At 51.3% G+C, this 11,498-nt stretch overlaps 1 protein-coding gene across 11 annotated transcripts in view; it reads right to left on the bottom strand.

Moving 5' to 3' along the window:
* Window positions 1-2,631, bottom strand: part of cul2 (cullin 2) — an 80,020-nt gene extending 77,389 nt beyond the window's left edge. For 5 of the 11 annotated variants that reach the window (XM_078232957.1, XM_078233000.1, XM_078232981.1 and 2 more), the window contains exon 1: window positions 2,175-2,404. The gene's annotated coding sequence lies outside the window, so the exon portion shown is untranslated. Of the gene's footprint in view, window positions 1-2,174 lie in introns of all 11 variants that reach the window. The other 6 variants (XM_078232991.1, XM_078233018.1, XM_078233036.1 and 3 more) reach the window with 4 other exon arrangements.
* Window positions 2,632-11,498: the final 8,867 nt, after the last annotated feature.

Genomic DNA, 11,498 nt, shown 5'->3' with positions numbered 1-11,498 from the left:
GGGGTGGGGGGGGAAAGAGTGGGGGGTGGGGGGGGAAAGAGTGGGGGGTGGGGGGGGGAAAGAGTGGGGGGTGGGGGGGGAAAGAGTGGGGGGTGGGGGGGGAAAGAGTGGGGGGTGGGGGGGAAAGAGTGGGGGGTGGGGGGGGAAAGAGTGGGGGGTGGGGGGGGAAAGAGTGGGGGGTGGGGGGGGAAAGAGTGGGGGGTGGGGGGGGGAAAGAGTGGGGGGTGGGGGGGGAAAGAGTGGGGGGTGGGGGGGGAAAGAGTGGGGGGTGGGGGGGGAAAGAGTGGGGGTGGGGGGGGAAAGAGTGGGGGGTGGGGGGGGAAAGAGTGGGGGGTGGGGGGGAAAGAGTGGGGGGGTGGGGGGGGAAAGAGTGGGGGGTGGGGGGGGAAAGAGTGGGGGGTGGGGGGGGAAAGAGTGGGGGGTGGGGGGGGAAAGAGTGGGGGGTGGGGGGGAAAGAGTGGGGGGTGGGGGGGAAAGAGTGGGGGGTGGGGGGGGAAAGAGTGGGGGGTGGGGGGGAAAGAGTGGGGGGTGGGGGGGAAAGAGTGGGGGGTGGGGGGGAAAGAGTGGGGGGTGGGGGGGGAAAGAGTGGGGGGTGGGGGGGGGAAAGAGTGGGGGGTGGGGGGGGAAAGAGTGGGGGGTGGGGGGGGAAAGAGTGGGGGGTGGGGGGGGGAAAGAGTGGGGGGTGGGGGGGGAAAGAGTGGGGGGTGGGGGGGGGAAAGAGTGGGGGGTGGGGGGGGAAAGAGTGGGGGGTGGGGGGGGAAAGAGTGGGGGGTGGGGGGGAAAGAGTGGGGGGTGGGGGGGGAAAGAGTGGGGGGTGGGGGGGAAAGAGTGGGGGGTGGGGGGGGAAAGAGTGGGGGTGGGGGGGGGAAAGAGTGGGGGGGTGGGGGGGGGAAGAGTGGGGGGTGGGGGGGGAAAGAGTGGGGGGTGGGGGGGAAAGAGTGGGGGGTGGGGGGGGAAAGAGTGGGGGGTGGGGGGGGAAAGAGTGGGGGGGTGGGGGGGGGGGTGGGGGGGGGGAAAGAGTGGGGGGTGGGTGGGGGGGAAAGAGTGGGGGTGGGGGGGGGCGGAAAGAGTGGGGGGTGGGGGGGGGGAAAGAGTGGGGGGTGGGGGGGGAAAGAGTGGGGGTGGGGGGGGAAGAGTGGGGGGTGGGGGGGGAAGAGTGGGGGGTGGGGGGGGAAAGAGTGGGGGGTGGGGGGGAAAGAGTGGGGGGTGGGGGGGGAAAGAGTGGGGGGTGGGGGGGGGAAAGAGTGGGGGGTGGGGGGGGGAAAGAGTGGGGGTGGGGGGGGGAAAGAGTGGGGGTGGGGGGGGAAGAGTGGGGGGTGGGGGGGGGAAAGAGTGGGGGGTGGGGGGGGAAAGAGTGGGGGGTGGGGGGGGAAAGAGTGGGGGGTGGGGGGGGAAGAGTGGGGGGTGGGGGGGGAAAGAGTGGGGGGTGGGGGGGGAAAGAGGTGGGGGGTGGGGGGGGGAAAGAGTGGGGGGTGGGGGGGGGAAAGGAGTGGGGGGGTGGGGGGGGAAGAGTGGGGGGTGGGGGGGGAAGAAGGGGGGGTGGGGGGGGGAAAGAGTGGGGGGTGGGGGGGGGAAAGAGTGGGGGGTGGGGGGGGGAAAGAGTGGGGGTGGGGGGGGAAAGAGTGGGGGTGGGGGGGGAAAGAGTGGGGGGTGGGGGGGGGAAGAGTGGGGGGCCAAGGGGGGGGGGGGAAGAGGGGGGGGAAGAGTAGTGGCCAGTGGGTGGGGGGGCCAAGAGGGTGGGGGTGGGGGAGAGGGTGGGGGGTGGGGGAGAGGGTGGGGGGTGGGGGAAAGAGTGGGGGCCGGGGTGGGGAAGGAGGGGGGTTATTAGCTGTGAGGTGGGAGCTCCGCCGCCCTCAAGCAGCCTCTCCCCCGGCTCTGACTCCCCGGCCGGCCCTGTCCCCGCAGCCTCCCCTCGGCTCTCAGTGAGCGGCCTGGAGGACACGGGCCCGCAGCCTGCGCCAACACCCAGCGAAACCCTGCGGCCTCTCGGCTCAGGCTCGGGGCCAAGCCGCCGAGTCACTGCGAACCTGGCGGCGGGCAGGCGGGCGGACACGGGCCGCCAGGCCGCTTCCCCGGCTCCCGCTGACAGGCACAGGAGAGGCCGGCGGCCAGCTCCCGGTTCCGGCAGGGCAAAGCCCGAGCGGCGACATCCCCATCCCATCCCCGCTCCTCACCGGTTGCGCCCGCCCGCAACTTTATCCCTGCGCTCAATCCAGGCGGCGGCCGCTGGGCTCCGGGAGCGGGGCTGATCCGAGCCGAGTGAATCCAGCAGCCGCGGCAGCCCAACTGAGAGAGAGAGACAGAGCGACCCCTGGCCGCCCGCCCGCCCGGCGCTCCGGACCAGCCTCAGCGCGCCGCTCACTCCCGATCACTCACTCTGGATCACACTGACTCTGGATCACTCACTCCGGATCACACTGACTCTGGATCACACTGACACTGGATCACTCACTCTGGATCACAGACTCCAGATCACTCACTCTGGATCACACTGACTCTGGATCACACTGACACTGGATCACTCACTCTGGATCACAGACTCCAGATCACTCACTCTGGATCACACTGACTCTGGATCACTCACTCTGGATCACAGACTCCGGATCACACTGACTCTGGATCACTCACTCTGGATCACTCACTCCGGATCACACTCACTCCAGATCACTCACTCTGGATCACACTGACTCTGGATCACTCACTCCAGATCACTCACTCCGGATTACTGACTCTGGATCACACTCACTCCCGATCACTCACTCCAGATCACTCATCTGGATCACACTCACTCCGGATCACTCACTCTGGATCACAGATTCTGGATCACACTCACTCCAGATCACTCACTCAGGATCACACTTACTCCGGATCACTCACTCCGGATCACAGACTCTGGTTCACACTCTTTTTGGATCACACTGACTCTGGATCACTCACTCCGGATCACAGACTCTGGATCACACTCACTCCCGATCACTCACTCCAGATCACTCACTCTGCATCACACTCACTCCGGGTCAAAGACTCTGGATCACTCACTCTGGATCACACTGACTCTGGATCACTCCCTCTGGATCACATTGACTCTGGATCACTCACTCCGGGTCACACTGACTCTGGATCACTCACTCTGGCTCACACTGACTCTGGATCACTCACTCCCGATCACTCACTCTGGATCACACTGACTCTGAATCACTCACTCCGGGTTACACTGACTCAGGATCACACTGACTCCCGATCACACTGACACTGGATCACTCACTCTGGATCACTCACTCCAGATTACACTGACTCTGGATCGCACTGACTCTGGATCACTCACTCCGGGTCACACTGACTCCAGATCACTCACTCTGGATCATACTGACTCTGGATAACTCACTCCAGATCACACTGACTGCAGATCACTCACTCCGGATCACACTGACTCCGGATCACTCACTCCAGATCACACTGACTCCAGATCACACTGACACTGGATCACTCACTCTGAATCACACTGACATTGGATCATTCACTCCGGATTACACTGACTCTGGAACACTCACTCTGGATCACACTGACTCTGGATCACTCACTCCGGGTCACACTGACTCCAGATCACTCACTCTGGATCAAACTGACTCTGGATCACTCACTCCTGGTCACATTGACTCCAGATCACTCACTCTGGATCACACTCACTCCTGGTCACACTGACTCCAGATCACTCACTCTGGATCACACTGACTCTGGATCACTCACTCTGGATCACACTGACTCTGGATCACTCACTCCGGGTCACACTGGCTCCAGATCACTCACTCTGGATCACACTGACTCTGGATCACTCACTCCGGATCACACTGACTCCAGATCACACTGACACTAGATCACTCACTCTGAATCACACTGACATTGGATCACTCACTCCGGATTACACTGACTCTGGATCACTCACTCTGGATCACACTGACTCTGGATCACTCACTCCGGGTCACACTGACTCTGGATCACTCACTCTGGATCACACTGACTCTGGATCACTCACTCCTGGTCACATTGACTCCAGATCACTCACTCTGGATCACACTCACTCCTGGTCACACTGACTCCAGATCACTCACTCTGGATCACACTGACTCTGGATCACTCACTCTGGATCACACTGACTCTGGATCACTCACTCCGGGTCACACTGACTCCAGATCACTCACTCTGGATCACACTGACTCCGGATCACGCACTCCAGATCACACTGACTCCAGATCACATTGACACTGGATCACTCACTCTGGATCACACTGACTCTGGATCACACTGACTCTGGATCACACTGACTCTGGATCACAGACTCCCGATCACTCACTCTGGATCACACTGACTCTGGATCATTCACTCTGGATCAGACTCTGGATCACAGACTTTCGATCACACTGACTTCAGATCACACTGACCCTGGATCACTCACTCCAGATCACTCACTCTGGATCACACTGATTCCAGATCACTCACTCTGGATCACACTGACTCTGGATCACAAACTCCTGATCACCCTGACTCCAAATCACACCGAATATGGATCACTCACTCTGGATCACACTGATTCCGACTCTGGATCACTCACTCCCAATCATACTGAGTCTGGATCACATTGACTCAGGATCTCACTGACTCCGAATCTCACTGAATCTGGATCACTCACTCTGGATCACACTGATTGCAGATCACACTGATTCCGTATCATTTATCATAGATACATTTTTGAACAGTAAAGGAATTAAGGGTTATGGTGAGTGGGCGGGTAAGTGGAGCTGAGTCCACAAAAAGATCAGCCATGATCTTATTGAATGGAGGAGCAGGCTCGAGGGGCCAGATGGCCTACACGTGCACCTAGTTCTTATGTTCCTATTCCAGATCACACTGATTCTGGATCACACTCACTCCGGATCACACTGACTTCAGATCACTCACTCAGGATCACACTGACTCTGGATCACACTGATTTCAGATCACTCACTCTGGATCACACTGACTCCGGATCATTGATTCCAGATCACACTGACTCCAGATCACACTGACTCCGGATCACTCACTCTGGATCACACTGACTTCAGATCATGCACTCTGGCTCACACTAGTCCTAACCATGTAACTCCACATATTTACCCTGCTAATCCCCCTGACACTCAGGGGCAATTTAGCATGGCCAATCAACCTAACTCGCACATCGTTGGATTGTGGGAGGAAACTGGAGCATCCGGAGGAAATCCACTCAGACGCAAAGAGAATGTCCAGACTCCACACAGAAAGTGATCCAAGGCCGGAATTGAATCCAGGTCCCTGGCGCTGTGAGGTAGCAGTGCTAACCACTGTACCACCGTGTTGCCCAGTCTTTTTGGACCAATATGTTGAGGAACTGACGAGAGGACAAGTTATCCTAGATTTGGTATTGTGCAATGAGAAGGGGTTAATTAATAATACTGTTATGCAGGATGAGTGGCCACAACATGATAGAATTCTTCATTGGGATAGAAAATGAAGTAACCCAATCAGAAACTAGGGTCCTAAATCTAAACAAAGGAAACTATGAAGGTATGAAGGGTGAGTTGGTGGCGATTGATTGGGAAACTTCATTGAAAGATATGATGGTTGATAGGCAATGGCTAATATTTAAGGAATGAATATATGCATTGCAAAAGATAGACATTCTACTTTCTCAGAAGACTAAGGAAACTTGACATGTCAGCTACGACTCTCATCAACTTTTACAGATGCACCACAGAAAGCATTCTTTCTGGTTGTATCACAGCTTGGTATGGCTCCTGCTCTGTCCAAGACCGCAGGAAACTAAAAAAGGTTGTGAATGTAGCCCAATTCATCACCAAACCAGCCTCCCATTGATTGACTCTGTCTACACTTCCCGCTGCCTCGGCAAAGCAGCCAGCAGAATTAAGGACCCCACATACCCCAGACATTCTCTCTTCCACCTTTTTCCGTCAGGAAAAAGGTACAAACGTCTGAGGTGACGAACCAACTGACTCAAGAACAGCTTCTTCCCTGCTGCCGTCAGACATTTGAATGGACATACCTTGCATTAAGTTGATCTTTCGCTACACCCTATCTATGACTGTAACACTACATTCTGCACTCTCTCATTTCCTTCTCTATGAATGGTATGCTTTGTATAGCGCTCAAGAAATAATACTTTCCACTGTATGCTAATACATGTGATAATAATAAATCAAATCAAATCAAATCATTCCTTTCTGGTGCAAAAATAGAACAGGCAAAGTGGTCCAACCATAGCTAAGAAAAAATTAAGGCTACTATTAGATCCAAAGAAGCGTCAGAAAAAGTAGCAAGCCTGAGGATTGGGAGCAGTTTAGAATTCAGCAAAGGATGATTAAGAGGGAAAAAATAGAATATGAGAGTAAACTTGTGAGGACATTAAATCAGACTATAAAGGCTTCTTTAAGTCTCTAAAAAGAAGAAAAGATGAGTGAAGACAAATGTAGGTTCCTTCCCGTATGAAATGAGAGAATTGATAATGGAGAACAAGGAAATGGCGGAGCAATTAAATAACCACTTTAGTTCTGTCTTCACAGAAGCAGATACAAATAACTTCCCAGGAAGACTAAGGAAGCAAAATGAAGGAGGAATTGAAAAAATTTGGTGTTAGTAAAAAAAAAAGTGCTGGAGAAGTTAATGGGACTGAAAGCCAGTAAATCCCCAGGGCCTGATAATCTACATCCCAGGGTACTAAAGATGGTGACCATGGAAATAGTGGATGGGTTGGTTGTCATCTTGCAAAATTCTGCAGATTCTGTGGCAGACCCAGCAGATTGGAGGGTGGCAAATGTTACCCATTGTTTAAAAAAAGAGGGAGGGAGAAAACAGGGAATTACAGACTGGTTCGCCTAACATCTGTGGTAGGGAAAATGTTAGGGTCTATTATGAAGAATTTGATAATGGGACACTTAGAAAATATCAATCGGATTAGATAAAGTCAACATGGATTTGAGAAAGGGAAATTATGTTTGACAAACCCACTGGAGTCTTTTTGAGAACGCAACTAGTAGAATAAATAGGGGAGAACCAGTGGATGTGGTATATTTGGAGTTTCAGAAAGCATTTGATTAAGTACCAAATAAGAGGTTAGTGTGCAAAATTAAAACACCTGGGATTGGGGATAACATGGATTGAGAATTGGTTAGCAGACAGAAAACAGAGTAGGAATAAATGGGTCTCTTTTGGTGTGGCAGGTGGTGACAGATGGGGTATCACAGCGATCAGTTCTTAGGCCACAGCTATTCACAATATACATCAATAATTTGGATGAATGAATCAAGTGTAATATTTCTAAGTTTGCTAATGACACAAAACTACATGGAATTGTGAGTGGTGAGGAGAAGTAAAGAGGCTTCAAGGCAATTTCAAGAGAAGTTGAATGAGTGGGCGAATACATGGCAGATGCAGTATAACATGCAGCATAACATGGAGTGAAAAGTTATTCACTTCAATAGGAAAAACAGAATAGCAAAGTATTAGTAAATTGTGATAGATTGGGAAACGTTGATACCCAAAAAGACCTCGGTGTCCACTGGTACAATTTGGGCCTTCTGCGATTGGTGGGTGCCACGAGGGCTGGGGAATATAATCATCCCCTGCGAGTGACATTTTAATTAGTTAAGTTTCCTTTTGATGTTTTATTTTATTTACAGTGCCCCACCAGGGATTGTCATTTCTATTTAATTTATTGATTATTGATTTGTTCAAAAAGAGTCGACAAAGGGTGTCCTTCTGCACCAGTCATTGAAAGCAAACATACAGGTGCAGCAAGCAGTTAGGAAGACAAATGGTAGAATGGCCGTCATTGCAACACGATTTGAGTACAGGAGCAAGGATATCTTACTGCAGGTGTGAAGGGCCTTGGTGAGACCACACCTGGAGTATTGTGTGCATCTGTACATCTCTGATTGGTATCTGCTAATTACTTGTAATCGAATCTCGAAGTATATCTGTTTGTGTTACTCTGCATCCAGTGCTCTGGACTGCGCCACCAGCTGGTGCACTGGAGCCTTGCCATTGCTTGTAATAAAAGACCAATTTTAAAACTCTGAAATTCTTCGCCTGGTCGTTTGAAGGGAACAAAGTCTATAAGCAACTGACTACCAGCAGCCCCACTACAGCAGAAATGCAGGTGCACAGGCTTGTCCTGTATCCCAGGGATGGCACCAGGAAGCACACCAGCTTCACCCCTCTGGCCTGGGAGACCATTGAAGAGGAATTCAGCGCGGTTGTGCCCGGAACACCACCCATTGCAGGGAAAGGATGAATTGTTTCATCCGCTTTGCCAGGGTAAGTTATCCTTTAACTCCCTCCAATTTCAAACTGTCATCATGGTATCAGTTTATCTTGTGGTAGGAATATACTTATTCTAAATATTCTGTAAATATCGCCTTAAAAGTTTTGTATTGATCTATCCTCGAGCCTCATATTCTAGTTCACTTCAACTAGCTCAGTTTTCATGCCCACGTAGTTGCCCTTATTTAACTTTAAAATACTAGACCCAGACCCACTCCTTCCCCTCCAAATTGGATGTAAAATTCAATCTTATTGTGACTGCTGCTATATAGGGGTACCTTCATTTTGAGATCATTCATTAACTCTGCCACATTATCCAATACTGAGTCTAAAATAACCTGTTCTCTGGTTCAAGAACATGCAGTTCTCAGAAACTGACCAGTATTTTAGGACCTTGCTCAGGCAATGCTCGTAAAATCCTTCCCGAGGCCAATGGAGAATTCCGTTCTGCGAGGGATATTGTGCTTATTAAAGCTAATACCACTGCAATTAAATGTTATGTGTTTCTTAATTACACAGGTATGTGATTTAGGTGTTCATCTTAATTATTTTATTTTTATTTATGTATCTTTATTTGAATTAATAAACCTTACGACTCCCAATACTATGGCTATTACAAAAACCTTATGCTGAAGGAAACCATCCGGTTACCATTAAATTGCACCAGTATTCAAAAGATAAATGGATAATGTGGCAGAGTTAATGAATGATCTCAAAATGAAGGTACCCCTTCAAAAGATAAATGAGAAAAACAAGTAAATATTTACCAACCAATGACTCACCCAGTTTGATAAGTCATCACACGTGATTTTCTCCAAATCTGGTCAGCCATTAAGACCAAGAACCAGCACCACCAGCCAGCTCTTTTATCTCCCCAGCTCTGCTCTCAGTCTCGCTCTTTCTCATGCTTTTTTTATCTCTCTGGCTCTGCTCTCAGTCTCACTCTTTCACACACTCTTATCCCCCTTGCTCCGCTTCTAACCTTTTTTCCTCCTGGAAGACCATTGTGTGAGGGCAACACACAATGTTGCCCTCTTAACTTAGCATTAAGTTTCTGTTAGCATTTCTGTCCTCAGTGGCAGCGGCAAAAGACAAGACCAGCCTGGGAGAAGGAGATCCCGAGCCAGGTCCTTATCTCAGTGGTGGCAGTGTTTGCATCATTAATCTGGCGGCGAAAGTTTCAAGTCTTCTCTCGCATCACTCTCGTTCCTCAGTGGAGTCTCAGTTCCCAGAGTGAGCACATTCACAGAGCACCGCAGACCGAAACAGAGATCATGGCTTGGTGATTCATGAGGTCAGAGTGAGCAAGTGTGGATGCTGGACTCATTTCCACTGCCAATGGTTGAACATCCCCTGAGATGAAAGGGAATGGCATTAAGCTCCAGGAGAAATGTGACCAAATGCCCTCCATTAACTTTACTTCTCCTGGAACCTGTCAGCAATTAAAGCATCTTGCTTCCTCAATTGAAGTCATATTTACCCTCAAAGCCTGCTAAGCTTCCTGGGCTTTGGGATCTTCATCCTCTGACGAGCTATTATCCTCCTCCAGTTCACCTTCTGGCAAGGTCTCACCTCTTTGCATTGCCAGATTGTGAAGGGCACAACACTTTGCATTGATACGTGATACCCTATTGGGAGTGTATTGTAGTGAGCTACCTGACAGGCTGAAGCATCTGAAGAGCATCATCAGAAGCCCTGTGATCTGCTCTGTAAGGGACTGTGTGGAGCGATGAGCAGCTTTGTACCCCTCATCCAAACAACTCTGAGGGTGATGAACCTATGACATCAGCCAGTGGGTACCCCTCATCTCTCAGCAGCCATCCCTGGAGATGTAATGACCGCTCAAAAATCTCAGGCACCTGGGAGTGACTCAGGATGTAGGAGGATCTGGCACAGATGTGCATTACATGCTTCTGATGACCACACAGTAGTTGAACATTGATGGAATGTGCGGTTTATAAACTTTAGGGGCTGTACCATGGAGCCCTTAAAGCCATATGGATATAGTCCATAAGACCATAAGACATAGGAGCAGAATTAGGCCACTCGGCCCATCAAGTCTGCTCCGCCATTCAATCATGGCTGATATCAATCAAATGCACCCTGCACTCTTGGGAAGCCTGTGATGGCGGTGAACCCGGTGAATCTCACAGTCTGGCTTTCTTGGTTCAGAGCAAACCTCACATCATCATAGAATCATCATAGAATCCCTACAGTGCAGAAGGAGGCCATGCAGCCCATCGAATCTGCACTGACCACAAGCCCACCCAGGCCCTATTCCTGTAAATCCTCATATTTACCATGCTAATCCCCCTGACACTAGGGTGAATTTAGCATAGCCAATCAAGCTAACCCGCACACCTTTGGACTGTGGGGGGAAACCGGAGCACCCGGAGGAAACCCACGCAGACACGGGAGAACGTGCAAACTCCACACAGACAGTGACCTGCGGCCGGAATTGAACCCAGGTCCCTGGCGCTGTGAGGCAGCAATGCTCACCACCGTGCCACCGTGCCGCGCTGTCACATACTGATGTGCCTTCCTGTAAAGGGCATCAGTGACCTCCTTTATGCATCAATGTGTTGCAGACTGACAAATGCCACATAAGTCCCCTATTGATCCCTGGAAAGACCCAGAGGCAAACAAACTGAGTGCGGCGGTCTTTTTCAAAGCTACTGGCAGGGCGAGCCTCCAACTCCACATAGTGTCAGGTCTTCGTGAAGAATACGGCCAAAATGATCTACCAGAACTCGGGACAAGCTCAGACATGACCTCTTGCCCTTGATCTGGTTTCCCTTGTCCCTGGACATCCTGGTGGAGCTGTGCTGTGCATCACATCTCCTTCCTTCACCTCCTTCATTGCATTAGCACCCTCAGAAAGATAGCACTCAGCCTTGGATCCTTTTCATCTTTGACTTTGTCTCTGAAATGGAACATGGCAGACAATAATGAGGAATGAGTCTATATAGTAAAGCTCACAATCTGTAATGGTCGACATTGGTGTCAGCTCTACTTGCATTATTGCTGATGCTGCATTGTCTTTGAGGTCACCAAGCCTCTATACCAGGAACATGATTCCTCAGCCAACTGATTGCTGTGAGAAGGTTTGAAAGACAAGTGCAACCTAACCTGGCTCATTGCTCCACTCC

This window comes from Mustelus asterias, chromosome 2, assembly GCF_964213995.1.
Source record: "Mustelus asterias chromosome 2, sMusAst1.hap1.1, whole genome shotgun sequence".
Classification (NCBI taxonomy): domain Eukaryota; kingdom Metazoa; phylum Chordata; class Chondrichthyes; order Carcharhiniformes; family Triakidae; genus Mustelus; species Mustelus asterias.
The sequence above is the reverse complement of the archived record's forward strand: the minus strand, read 5'-3'. Positions and strand labels throughout refer to the sequence as shown.